At 41.6% G+C, this 12,286-nt stretch overlaps 1 protein-coding gene across 4 annotated transcripts in view; it reads left to right on the forward strand.

Annotated features, from left to right (window-relative positions):
• Positions 1–12,286, forward strand: part of MRAP (melanocortin 2 receptor accessory protein) — a 264,031-nt gene that overhangs the window by 76,510 nt on the left and 175,235 nt on the right. The window lies entirely within an intron of this gene.

Below are 12,286 nucleotides of genomic sequence, written 5' to 3' on the forward strand. Positions count from 1 at the left end.
CCCAGTCAGAATACAGGCGAAGACAATATGCGCCAAATTAGATACTGGAAGCAGAGGATGTGCCATAAAAGCAGATCTCCTTCCTCCAGATTGGCAACCTGTGGGACAGAGAACAGTGGGTTGCGTTCACGGTCAAACAGAGGGATATCCACTAACCCAAATATGTGTTATCATTTTGGGAAATAAAATATCCTTGTTAGTGGCAGTAATATCTGATCTTCTAACTCAATTGGTGTTAGGCAGTGAAGTTTCATATTTTGATTAGTGGATCCTTTAAGTTGCTCAAATAACTTTTCACCATCTTTTCTTCCAGTTAATTAAGGGAAAGAGGAAGAACTTCCACCAGGAGATCCTGTTTGGGACTGGAAAACCCAAAAATCTTCTTTTGATATTGGGGAAGCTGATAGGGTAGGTCATGTAAAAGAACCTGGAGTGGGAGGACAGGTCTTTAGGGGAAGGGTATTTGATGAATCCTGTGGAGTCATCAACACGCCCCAGCCTAAAGTCTCCTCCAATGTGGCCACGGGAAGGCAGCCACTTCCTGATCCTAACCCTTGGAGTGTTATTAAAGGGAAGGATCACAGGGGATGAGATGGCTATCAGAGGGAAGTGGTGAATCTGCTAGGAGAGACGGAGTATTAATCTTCTTTGAGGATGAGGATGAAAACATTCCCAGACATGTAATGGCATACTATCAATGCACCAATACCTCTAATATCAATGTTCAAAGAACCTGTTATAAAAAGCCAGTTAAACAGAAACAAGTTGCCGCCTCAGAGACTCAAGAATTAAAGATGAAAACCTTGAGTTATCATGATTCTGTCTTAATGAGAAATGCTCACTCTATTGTGAGATTTCAGGCTCTTTCCACAAGCTCCCCTTACTCTAGTAACTCGCAGTGTATAGGACAATCTGATTTTATTGAAACTAAATGAAACTACTTAATATTACACACTCTCCTCTTGACTTTGAGTCCCATAATAAATAAAGTACTGAGACTAAGAAGAGGAACTCGGAGGCAATGGGAACTCAGAAGAGTGAATATTGAAAGGTGCAGTCTAGTCATTTCCAATTAGAGCACCTGAGCGGGATATTCAAAACCCTGAATGAGATCTAGCTGTGTTGTGAAGATGAAGCAGAAGAAGAAGCAGTTCATGGCCACGCAGGGGGCATAGTAGAAGGACCACAAGCTGTCTGAGTTGCAGGAGCAGCCACGGAAAGAAGCCTGCCAGCAGAAGTCACCCTGACGGGTGAAAACCAGAAGAAGTGCAGAGTACGTGCAACGGAGGACGTTGCCCCAGCTGTGAAGGAGAAGCACTACGAAGCAGCGTGAAGCAGACAGGGAAAGCTGCAGAAGATCAACAGGACTGTTATTGCTCCCGGAGACCACTGTGCAACTGACCGAGGCTTTCAGAAGCGGAAAGGAAAGCAGACTGACTGCAGAAGCACCGACGCGAAGCCTGACAACCAGAGGGATTCGCTACAAAGAACCAGTGAGTTGGCAGAGAGTGAATGCGCACTCCATGCACAAAAGCTGTCACAAACAAATTATTTGAAATACCGAGCAATTAACAAATCCAAGCAGAATGTATTTAATGAATACCAAATAAGCAAAAAAAAAAAGCTAAGTGGAAAAGAAGAGAGTTCCCTCATAAGGGACTCCAAGAGGGGGAAAGTGTACAATCAGTACTACCTACAGCAAAGAGGCTGCCAAAAGACTTTGGGCAAACTCCAAGAGGGGAAAGTGTACAACCAGTACTACCCTCAGCCAAGAGGCTGTCAAAAGACTTTGAGTGAACTACCAGTGGGGGAAGCCTCTAACCAGCATTACCTACAGCCAAGAGGCTACAGGTAGACTAGATCAAGACAACCTCTGGGAAAAACTCATAACCAGCAATACCATCAGCCACAAAGTTGTTAGAAACCCTTAATAAAACAAGCAAAGCATAAATCCCCTTTTAAGAGATATAATTGTTTTTTTTTTTTTTAAATTTTTTTTTTGCGTTTATCAATTTTATGATTTTGCAAAGTGGTTTACTTCATTCTCTTCACTTCTATGTACTTTAGTTTCAGTTTCAGTATAGACGTTTTATGTCGTTTTTGTGCATTCATCCAGTGCAGCTTTTAAAATTTTTGTCGTTGCTATGGACCACGAAGTTCTTGACCCACTCATTAAGCGGGCCCACCACACTTCTTCGTCGTATTGGGAGAAAGGTTCAAGTAGGGGGCCAAGAAAAGCTTTTCTCAATTTGGTGGTCTTTGGGCATTTTAAGAGAAGGTGTTTCACTGACTCCTTTTCAGATTCGCTTTTGCACAAGCGATATTGATTTGTGGCAGAAAGGCCCCTTATCGCCCGGATTTCGTTGGTTGGGAGTAAGTTCAACCTTGCCCTAAGTAGGGTTGAACGTAGAGCTTTGTCTGGAAATCTTTTGAATATTTCGAGCGTGGCATCCAGTTTTTTAGGTTGAGGAGACAGGTGGTTTAGAAGTTTGTTTTTTTCAGCCGTAATGTGGGTTTCAATCCAGTCTTCTTGGTCCATTTTCTTTTTCACTTTGGTAGGGTTGCCGATCAGTGTCTCTTCTGAGCAGGCGATGTTGTCCAGGGTGGCTCTTTGTTTAAATGCCCATGTGGTCAGCATCTTGCACGTACCGTTGAGCATTTCAGTATTTATCAAGTTGTAAAGTGGGGGGGATTCCTGCATGAGTATTTTCCTGAAGAGTGACATTTCTCCTGCCTCTTTTGCTGCTTTCAAAGATCGGAGGCCTAGTTTGTGTCTAATGCCTGCGATTGGTGTTGAATCCGGTAATTGGAGGACCTTCCGCCAGAAGTATCCCTCCAGTTTGGCCCATATCGCAGTGGGGAGAGTGGGTTGTGCTTCTCCTCCGTAGACCAGGCAGGGGACCACCTTTCCTTTGTAAAATTTCAGGACTGGTAACAGAGAAAACCGTCCATACTTTCTGTCGATGATCCGTGCCTGTGTTGTCAGTTTACGAGTTTTTTCCCACAGATGCTTTTGCGCTGAGACTTCTGATTTGGAGCTATCCATCATCACACCAAGATATTTAAAGTGTTTTACGACCTCTAATGCGGCTTTTTCAATGTGCCAGATCGGCTTCTTTTTTTGCCTCTTCCCGGATGGTTTTTCCAGTATCAGAATTTTCATCTTTTCCTTATTAATCTCCAGGTTGTTTGTGGATATGTAGGAAGCCAGATTGTCTAGTTGTCTTTGTAGACCAATTTCTGTCTGGTCGAGGAGGATTATATCATCGGCATAAAGAAGTCGAGCTAGAGGCGTTTGGCCGATTTTTGGAGGGAACGATCTTGTTTGGTTTGCGCTTTCTTTATAGTCCCCCAAAAAAGAGATGAACAAAGCAGGCGCCAGGGGGCATCCCTGCTTAACCCCTCTAAATGTTGGAATGACTTCAGAGAGTAGACCTTGATGGTTCAGTTTAACTCTTATGGAGGTTTTTGTATGGAGAGCTTTGATGGGCTCCAGTAGGGACCCCGGGCAGTTCCAGGCAGACAGTTCGGACCATAGTAAATCTCTGTCGACTTGGTCAAAGGCCTGGGTCAGGTCTATGAAGGCTAAGAAGACTCTTCCAGGGCCTTCCATAAGTTTGCTCTTCAAGATGCTGAGAATCAGAATGTTGACTTGGGTTCCGCAGTTTTTCATGAAGCCCGCTTGAAAAGGGTCGTTGCATTCGGCCGATTTAGCCCAGGTTTGAAAGTTTCCTTCTATGGAAAGTTTATATCTCACATTAACAACAGCAAAGAAATTGTGATGCAACACTGAAAGACAGGTGTGTAGAATACTGGAATCAATCCATCAAGTGTAAGGTTAGTGGTAGGAGTTTTCTTCTTGGCAGGAGATTATACCAGGAAAGAAGAGGATGGTTTCATATCCTTGAAAAACAAAATAAATATATATATATCCTTGTGGCAGAAAGATTTGTGGAAAGAATGTTTGAATGAAAATAATGTATGTACTTTATTATTTGTTGACAAGCAGTAGCATCATTGAGCCAAGTTGTTGTTTTCTATCCTGACCAAAGAGTTTTTATTTCAAGAAGAAGTATTCAGAAAGAGTGACATGCTATCTTGGCAAGAAGAAGTTTCTTTTGAAGAAAGTGTTACATGATAACAGAACAATTGCATTTGGTTTTGGAACCTGTGTTTTGGGGAGAAAGTGTATCATCCTTCAATAGGGATATTGTGGAAGACATTGAGCTGTCAACCAGCTGTGGTGAAAAGGTTATTTGTTGTTTCTCCAAGAAAGACTCTGTGGTTGAAAAATACTTTTCAATTTCTTTGAACAGAACTGTGTTGAAACAAACATTTATTTTACTTTATTTAATTTGTACCGCACAAGCCAAACAGGTACGGAGGCATACGGGTGCAGACGATGTTAATATATGTGACCACAACTAATGATATGTGTTAAAAGTACTTAAGTCGCTGGCCAATACAGCATTTGAACATGACTACATATGAATAAATAAAGTTTGTTAAAAAAAGGGGGGGAGACAAACGATAGGCAACACATAAAGCTGACATAGATACCTGAAAAACTGCTCGAAAGAAGGGGACTACTTAAAAAGGTACGTCTTTAGTTCCTTCTTAAATTTATCCAGGGATTTTTCCCTTCTGAGCTCAGGTGGGATTGAGTTCCATAGTCTGGGAGCTGCTGTGCAAAAGGCACACTTATTGGCTTTAGCCAATTTAGCTCTAGGTACCACCAACAAGTGTGAATTAGCCGATCTCAGATTTTTAACCACAGGCTTCTTGGTAATCCTTTATACTAGATATTGTGGATTCGAGCCCCCTAGGTATTTGTGGACTATAGTAAGCATACAGAAGTAGACCCTGGCTTCCACTGGGAGCCAGTGTAAACCCCTCCTAGATTCTGAAATGTGATCATATTTTTTGAGTCCAACAATCGCACGAACAGCATCGTTCTGAATAACCTGTAGTCTGGCGATTTCGCCTTTATTGACTCCCATGAACAGGCTGCTACAATAGTCAATCTTCGAGCTTTTTATCGCTCTGACGATAGTCTCAGTGCTCTTGATGGAGAGGTATGGTCGTATATGAGATAAGAGACTTATATGATAGGATGAGGTAGACACCAGATTGCTCGCGTGCATTCTCATATTAAGGTTTTGATCCAGATAAACTCCAAGCGTTTTAATCTTCTTTTTGATAGGAATTTTACAATCTGCTATACAAAACTCTGAATATTCACCTCCTAGCCTGGCAATTCTGGGACTCGTACCTATGATCATAAAATCAGTTTTATCATTATTTAATATAAGTCCATTCTCTACAAGTCCATTCTTCACCATCCACTTTTTAATGAGATCAAATAACTCATTGATCACCCACATATCCTCAACATAGTTGCCTGATAGGTGGATGATGCACTGGGTATGATCGTCATACTTAGAAAAGCAAATACCCGTACTCTGTGAAAGTTGACATAAGGGGGCCGTGAAAATATTGCACAGTGATGGAGACAGGCTTGCACCCTGTGGTACACCATACGGTAGAGGAACCGGACAGGCTTCTGCATCTTGACTGCAGACCCTAACCGATCTACCCTCCAGGAAAGAGCGTATTCATGCCACATCTTCACTAAAGTTGGCAACTTCCTTCAATCTATGCAATAGGAGAGAGTGTTCCACCAAATCAAAAGTGGCTGACAGATCTACTATCATCAGCAGCATAGTTTGGCTGTTATCCATGTTATGCAACATATTCGTCTTCAAATCCAGGAGCGCCAGTTCAGTGCTAAAACCTGATTTGAAGCCTGACTGCCATTTATTAAGGACATCATGTTTTTTCAGGTGTTCCTATATTTGTTGGTAGGCCACCCTGTCCAAGATGTTCAGCAGAAATGGGGAATTCATGATAGGTCTATGGTTTCCTGGTATAACTGGGTCTAAACCAGGTTTTTATTATGAACGTAGTTATCCATGCGCTTTTAAGCTCCCTGGCCACATGGCATTCACTCAGTGAAGTGTTCACAATTTTAGTAAGAATGCCAATAAGAGAGTCTGAACATTCCTTTACCAGCACTGCTGGGCAAGACTCTCCCTTACACTTCATCGGTTTGAGCTTGCTTAAAATCGTACTGAGTTATTCTTCCGTTATTGTTCTAAAATTAAAAGTGGGGATATGTGGTTTTTGTAGAAATGCTATATCACCTGTACAGCTGTCACATAATCGCATGCCTATAGGATCGATCTTTCACCAAACCTTCTGGAGTTTACATTTGATTCCCTCTAATTTCTTTAGCATTCCTGGATTGAGGTTCACCAGGCTTTGTCTTTGACTACCTTCTCAGAAGTGTTATCCAAGGGTTTTTCCTATTCCTTCAGAATTGTGAATAGTTCCCTAGAGTCATGTTGTGCCTTCTCTATTCTCTATTCTAGATTCAAAGGAATCCTTTTTAGCCTGTATGACCACCATTTTATATTTTTTGGCATTGCTACTATATAATAATGTGTCACCGTCTAATTGGGAGTGTTCCCATACATAGAAACGTTTCCTTTTAGAAAAATTACTTTGAAACTATAGAAACTATAAACTAGAAACTATAAGAGTATTCCTGAATTGATCCAGGGGAAAGACTACAACCCTGGGCGCAAGGAGTGCTTCCAAGAACATTTGAGTTTGAATTATAAGACTGTTTTGTTGAACTAAACGTTAGCTATATGTTCCTTGTATAATTCTATTGTATGTGCTAGTGTGAGGGCCAGAGATATTTTTAATGTTTGAATTTGTTTAATTTGATTACATTGATTTACAATCTTTACAAAGAAAAGAAAAGAGAAACACTCCCTTGTTTGTTCCCTTGTTCAGTTGATATATTAATGAATTGCAAGACTGTTTTGTTGAACTAAAAATGTGTCCTTGTATAATTTTATTCTATGTATTAGCGTTAGGGCCATAGATATTTTGGACACTAGGTAAATTTTCTTTAATTATAGTTTGCTATATAGGCACCTCCCTATTAGGTTAGGGAAAGCTAGGCGTTTATCAAACCCCATTTTTACTTTGAATACATGGCAAACTTTGAGAAAAGGTTACCTTTGTGTCTATCTCACATTTATGACCCCTCACACCTGAGAGAGTTGAACTAGGAATCAGATGTTGCAGAAAGACTTAAGAGAATTTTGAGTGAACACAAGGTCATGGAGGGACCTAAATAACTATACTGGGAACCATTGGTCATGGAAAGACCTAGGAGAAGTCCAGGGTTTTAGGAGAGACCTAAGAGACCCAAACAAGATACAAGAACCTGTGACTAAATCTAAGAAAGCTGGAATAAATAGGCAGGATCTAAAACTAGTGCAGAGAACTAGATGTTGTGAAAAGACCTGAGAAGAGTTGTACTGAGAAATCCAATGTCAAGAAGTGCCGCAAAAATGCATCGTGAACATTGAGGTTGTGAGGCTAGCGAGGAAAATTATGCCACTGCAAACCAACGATTGCAGCCAGATGTACAAGAAGAGAATTGAAAAAATTAAGTTATGGAGAGGCTTTCATGAATTGTGTTGAAACACGAACGCTAGTAAGAAGAGCTGAGCGAACTGTGTTAAGAACATTGGACCTTGAAAAATCCAAAAGCAGTATAATTTAAGAAGATGAAGAGGGAGATCTGAGAGTCTTACGCTTTGAGAAAGTAAGTAGACAAGAGGCTGCGGGGAAGCTTGTTTAGAAAATAAGAGTCCTGAAGAAAACAGAACCCTGAGTACTCTCTGAAGGGCAATATCCAAGGGAGCATCTGTCTTTCTCTGTTTATATAATGGGACAGACGTAGAAGCTTTGGTTTATGAACACTGTTTGCTGTTAGCCAGGAAGCAAAACGACTTTTGAAGACTTAGGTTGGCCATCACCTTTGGACTTTGGAAATTGGTTTATAGATAAGGGTGTCCCAGATGGGACCGTGACTTGCAAGTTTAGGGTTATAATTGTTGACGGAAAGGCATTACCCCCTCCATAAGGTGCAGGGAGCACCTGGAAACCCTCACATTTGACACTGTTTTCCAAAATAATTCCTTATTATTTCTAGTCCATTTCCTGAGTTCCTTTAAGTGTATCCAATCCAAAACCTGATATTACTCTAACCCAATGAAGAAACATTAATGAAAACCCCATGTTTCTGTGGTCCTCATTTCGCAGTATCGCTGCAGCTTAAACATTTTTGTTCATCTGGCATCACCAATCCTCTGAGCCTTTGCTGTAAACAGTTTGAAAACTGGGTTATAGCAGTCCCTTGGACTTGTCCTGGACTATTGTGGCCAGGGTTGACAGGAGGTGAAGTCCAAAACATCTGGAGAGCCAAAGGTTGCAGAACCTGAGAAAACTCAATAGAAAATGCACATTCTTCTACATGAAGACATTCATATTTCGTCCCCAACTTTGGCAGGAATGTCATATTTGATGAACTTGCGTGGACAAGGCCAAATGTTACAGCGGAAAACATTTTTATTGTCCTATGTAAAGTGTCATGTAACCTTAGCAACAGAGTTGTGACTTTTTTTTGTTATATGTACAATCAAAGCAATATTGGAGACCTAGCATGTTGCCCCTCATGTCACACAAATCTGTTCATTTGGCCCTAAACTGAAGAGATGCCAGTTCGCCATAAAGCATAGAAATACCTGTATTACAAAAGTGGCATTCAGCGAGACTCTGTGTAGCATATGTTTGCAAGATTTTATACAGTTATCATTGTGATGTTATCTTACTTTCAGATGACATCGACACCTTTTACACCACAATTTGAATAATAATAAGGAGCAAAGTAATACTCCAAGCCACAGGTAAGCGTAAACCCAGAGCTTGCACTATTCAATACAATATTTAAATTATTTGTACTTGTTCATTTCAACCACCAATCTGGCCAGTCACTTTCAGTGGTAGAAGTGTACCGAACAAATTACAGGGTAGGCAAAAGCATAGTGCAAAATGTGACAAGGTGTTGCAGCCGGGGCATGGCAATAGTCTAAGAGACTAGTAACTAAGGCTCCAATTACAACTTTACACTTGCACAGGGGCCTGAACGGACAATCCTCTGTATAGAATGGTGAATGTGGTCGTAAAAAGTAGAGAAATGGTAAACAGATCAAACTAGTAGAACACCGATCCCGACCGATCACTGGTCACTTTGAAAGAAAAAAGTGTAATTAAAAAAGTGAAAAACCCATGTGTATACTGAGTGGCCACCATAACACTTTCATAGTGATAAACATAACAGAGTCAGCTCGAAATGTCAAAAAGGAGCACTGACAATTTTAGCACAAAAAGAGCGATGCTAGGATAAAAAAAAACAAAATCTATTATGTTGTCCTGAGGCCGGCCAAATGTGATGGTCACGTGCATAAGCTGTTTTTATCCTGATGTGATGATGTGTGTGTCTATATGCCTGTCACACCGACCTGACAGTGGCTGAGAGGACCCTGAGTGGGCATATCATGGAGAGGTGCATCTCCTCCATATGTGAAAGCTGCAACTACCAGATCGAACTTTACACAGGAAAATGCAAACATTATTTCCTCTGTACATTTTTTTACTATCCATGAACATTCTAAAGATTTGGCATGCCACTGGTCTAGCCAAATGCAAACATACATACCAAATTTGGCGGAGTTTTATCAGTGATTGCATGAGGAAAATTATTGCTGGAAAAAAAATTGAATGAAGTTGAGAAATGCAACGTTTAGTGCACAATATCGCAAACTCGTTGGCTTCAATTTTCGAGATTTCTTGCACCCTCGTAGGCCTGTGTCTGAAGTAGTTGCTCGACAGTGCACACGAACTGAACACGTTAGTACTAGTATATTAGGAAAAAAAATGCAAAACCTCAACAAGTAAACTGGGTTTAAAAAACTTTAATAAGTAAACAGCATTATTAAAACCATGTGAATATCATCTTCTAGGCCGACATTTAGTATGCCTCAGAGTGTTTGCAGTTCTCTAGAACCGAAAGGCCAAGGTTGCTATCAGCTTGCTATATCTGGGACCTAAAAATAGAAAGAAAAAAACATAAATATTAAAGTGACATTGGCCTTGGTGACACTCACCAACACACTCCCAACCCACAGGCAATCCCACAGCACACAATCACAACATCAACTATGCCTGCAAGCGTCTGCTGGTCTGTGCCCATTGGTAACTGTCTCTCTTGAGTGAGGGCACACACACAGGGAAGGAAATAAGCTGAATCCCTCCCAGCTCCACACCGGCTGACTGCATCAGAACGTCAACTGTAAAAAGCTCACCAAACACTGTACCGTTCTTCAAAGGCAAAGGAATGTCCTCACGTTGGGAAATGCATGCGTTCATTGATAAAAACAGATTCAATAGCTCATCTGAGAACTTGTCATATGCCTCGTTTGGTTAACGCAAAGCCACAAAAATCACACACAACGTTTCGGGAACTACTAGCCCCCTTTTCTGGACTGCTTGAGGGAGGTGGGGGGTAGGTCGCCCAGTATAACTCCCACTTACCACTCATATGGCCTAATTCACAGAACGTTTAGCGCAGAGCAACGTGGCTTTGCACTGAAAAAATACACTGTGCACCGGGCCTAATTCACAGAGCGGAGCAAGTGACTTTGCACTGCAAAAGTACTCTTTGCACCACCCTAAATGGGCCTAATCCACACAAAAAACACTAAGTTCAGTGGTTTTTTATAATTAGGCCCATTTTATTTTAATTAGGCACATTAAATGCAGGCATGTCATTTCACCAAAATGCCAGGGGTAGCGGAAGTGACATCACACGACCCTTGATCTCTGATGACGTCACAGTAAGTGATTTCATTTGACCTCACCACTATGTCACATCACAGGAAGTGGTGGCACACATCCTTTGACCCTTGACAATACAGGAAGTGGCATCACATACCATTGTTCCTCAGTTCACTAAGAGAAATATGGTTACGATATCACTGTAATATGATAAACAATTCATACAAAAATCGATCATCATGTGTAGAGTTAATATCAGTGTGTATTGGCCCATATTACCAAATTAGTGTGAATGTAAGTGGACATCCAACAGAACAATCTGGACTATTGTGCATCCCTCGGGCTGAACTGTAAACACAGAGCATCTCGAAGAGGCCTAAACCCCAAAGCGCAGCCATCCAGTGCCTCGCCACAGACTGAAAACAGCAACTGACGAACACAAGTTCAACCAGAAAAACGATGCTCTGGGGGGTTGTCCAGAGTGGTGGTGCCAGTGGTTATGAATAATTTGAAACCTTCCAGCCATCATCTTTACGTTTTGCTTATTTGGTAAGTAACCCACAGTTGTTTTTGTTAGATGGGAGTTAGAGGGGAAGGATGTGTTGCAGGTCACAGCAATTGCAGGTTTTTTATTTCAAAATGTAAGCAGCAGCAGCTCCATGATTTCACCCCTAGAAAAGCCTGCTGGGCCTACAGACATAGACTACTCCTCACTGATGACGCACAGTGAGGCTGAAACACGTCTGGGGATGCGTGTGGTCTCGTGCAGAAGGGATGTGACCTAGCAGTTCGGGCAGTTCTGCCCCTTCTGAGGTGGGACCAAGCATGACTTGAATATGGCCTTTCGCCTTCAGTAGTGGCTTGGCAGGCTGAAAAACGGTAGTTTGGAGGGTTGCCCAGAGCTGTGACAGTGGTTAGGAATCATTTGAAACTTCCCAGCAGCCATCACCTTTCTGTTTTGCTTATTTGCTAAGTATCCCACGGTTTATTTTGTTAGATGGGAGATAGAGGGTAAGGATGTGTTGCAGGTCACAGTAATTGCAGATTTTTAACATTTTAAAATGTAAGCAGCAGGCCCATGACATCACCCCTAGAAAAGGCCCATTTTATTATTTTCTTTGGTCCTTTATATCTTGCTTAATGCCAGCCTCCTCCATCTTCTAAGCACTAGAACAGGAACTGAAGCCATGTTGCACTGCATCCTCTTGTTCTCAAAACAAGTGTGTTGCCCCTGATCTATCCTTCCAAATGTATATATGTTTTGCTTGAGGAAGCAACAGATGGTTTACTTCAAAGGTGGAGGGCAACTTCATGTACATTAATAATCTCACCTTGCATCTATCTACAGTGTGCCTGTGATGCAGGTCTGACAGATCTGGGTCAGGTCACAAAGTGCCCAGGCAGAATTGGTGGCAAAGGCCACTGGGGCACACTCCTTTCATCACAGGCCCAGTGTCTTACTTGATGTGAAAAGTAGACAATGAGAAACACTAATGAGATTTGCGTTCATGCTTTGCATTCACTGGCT

Source organism: Ambystoma mexicanum, chromosome 7p, assembly GCF_040938575.1.
Source record: "Ambystoma mexicanum isolate Mex_15411 chromosome 7p, UKY_AmexF1_1, whole genome shotgun sequence".
Lineage (NCBI taxonomy): Eukaryota > Metazoa > Chordata > Amphibia > Caudata > Ambystomatidae > Ambystoma > Ambystoma mexicanum.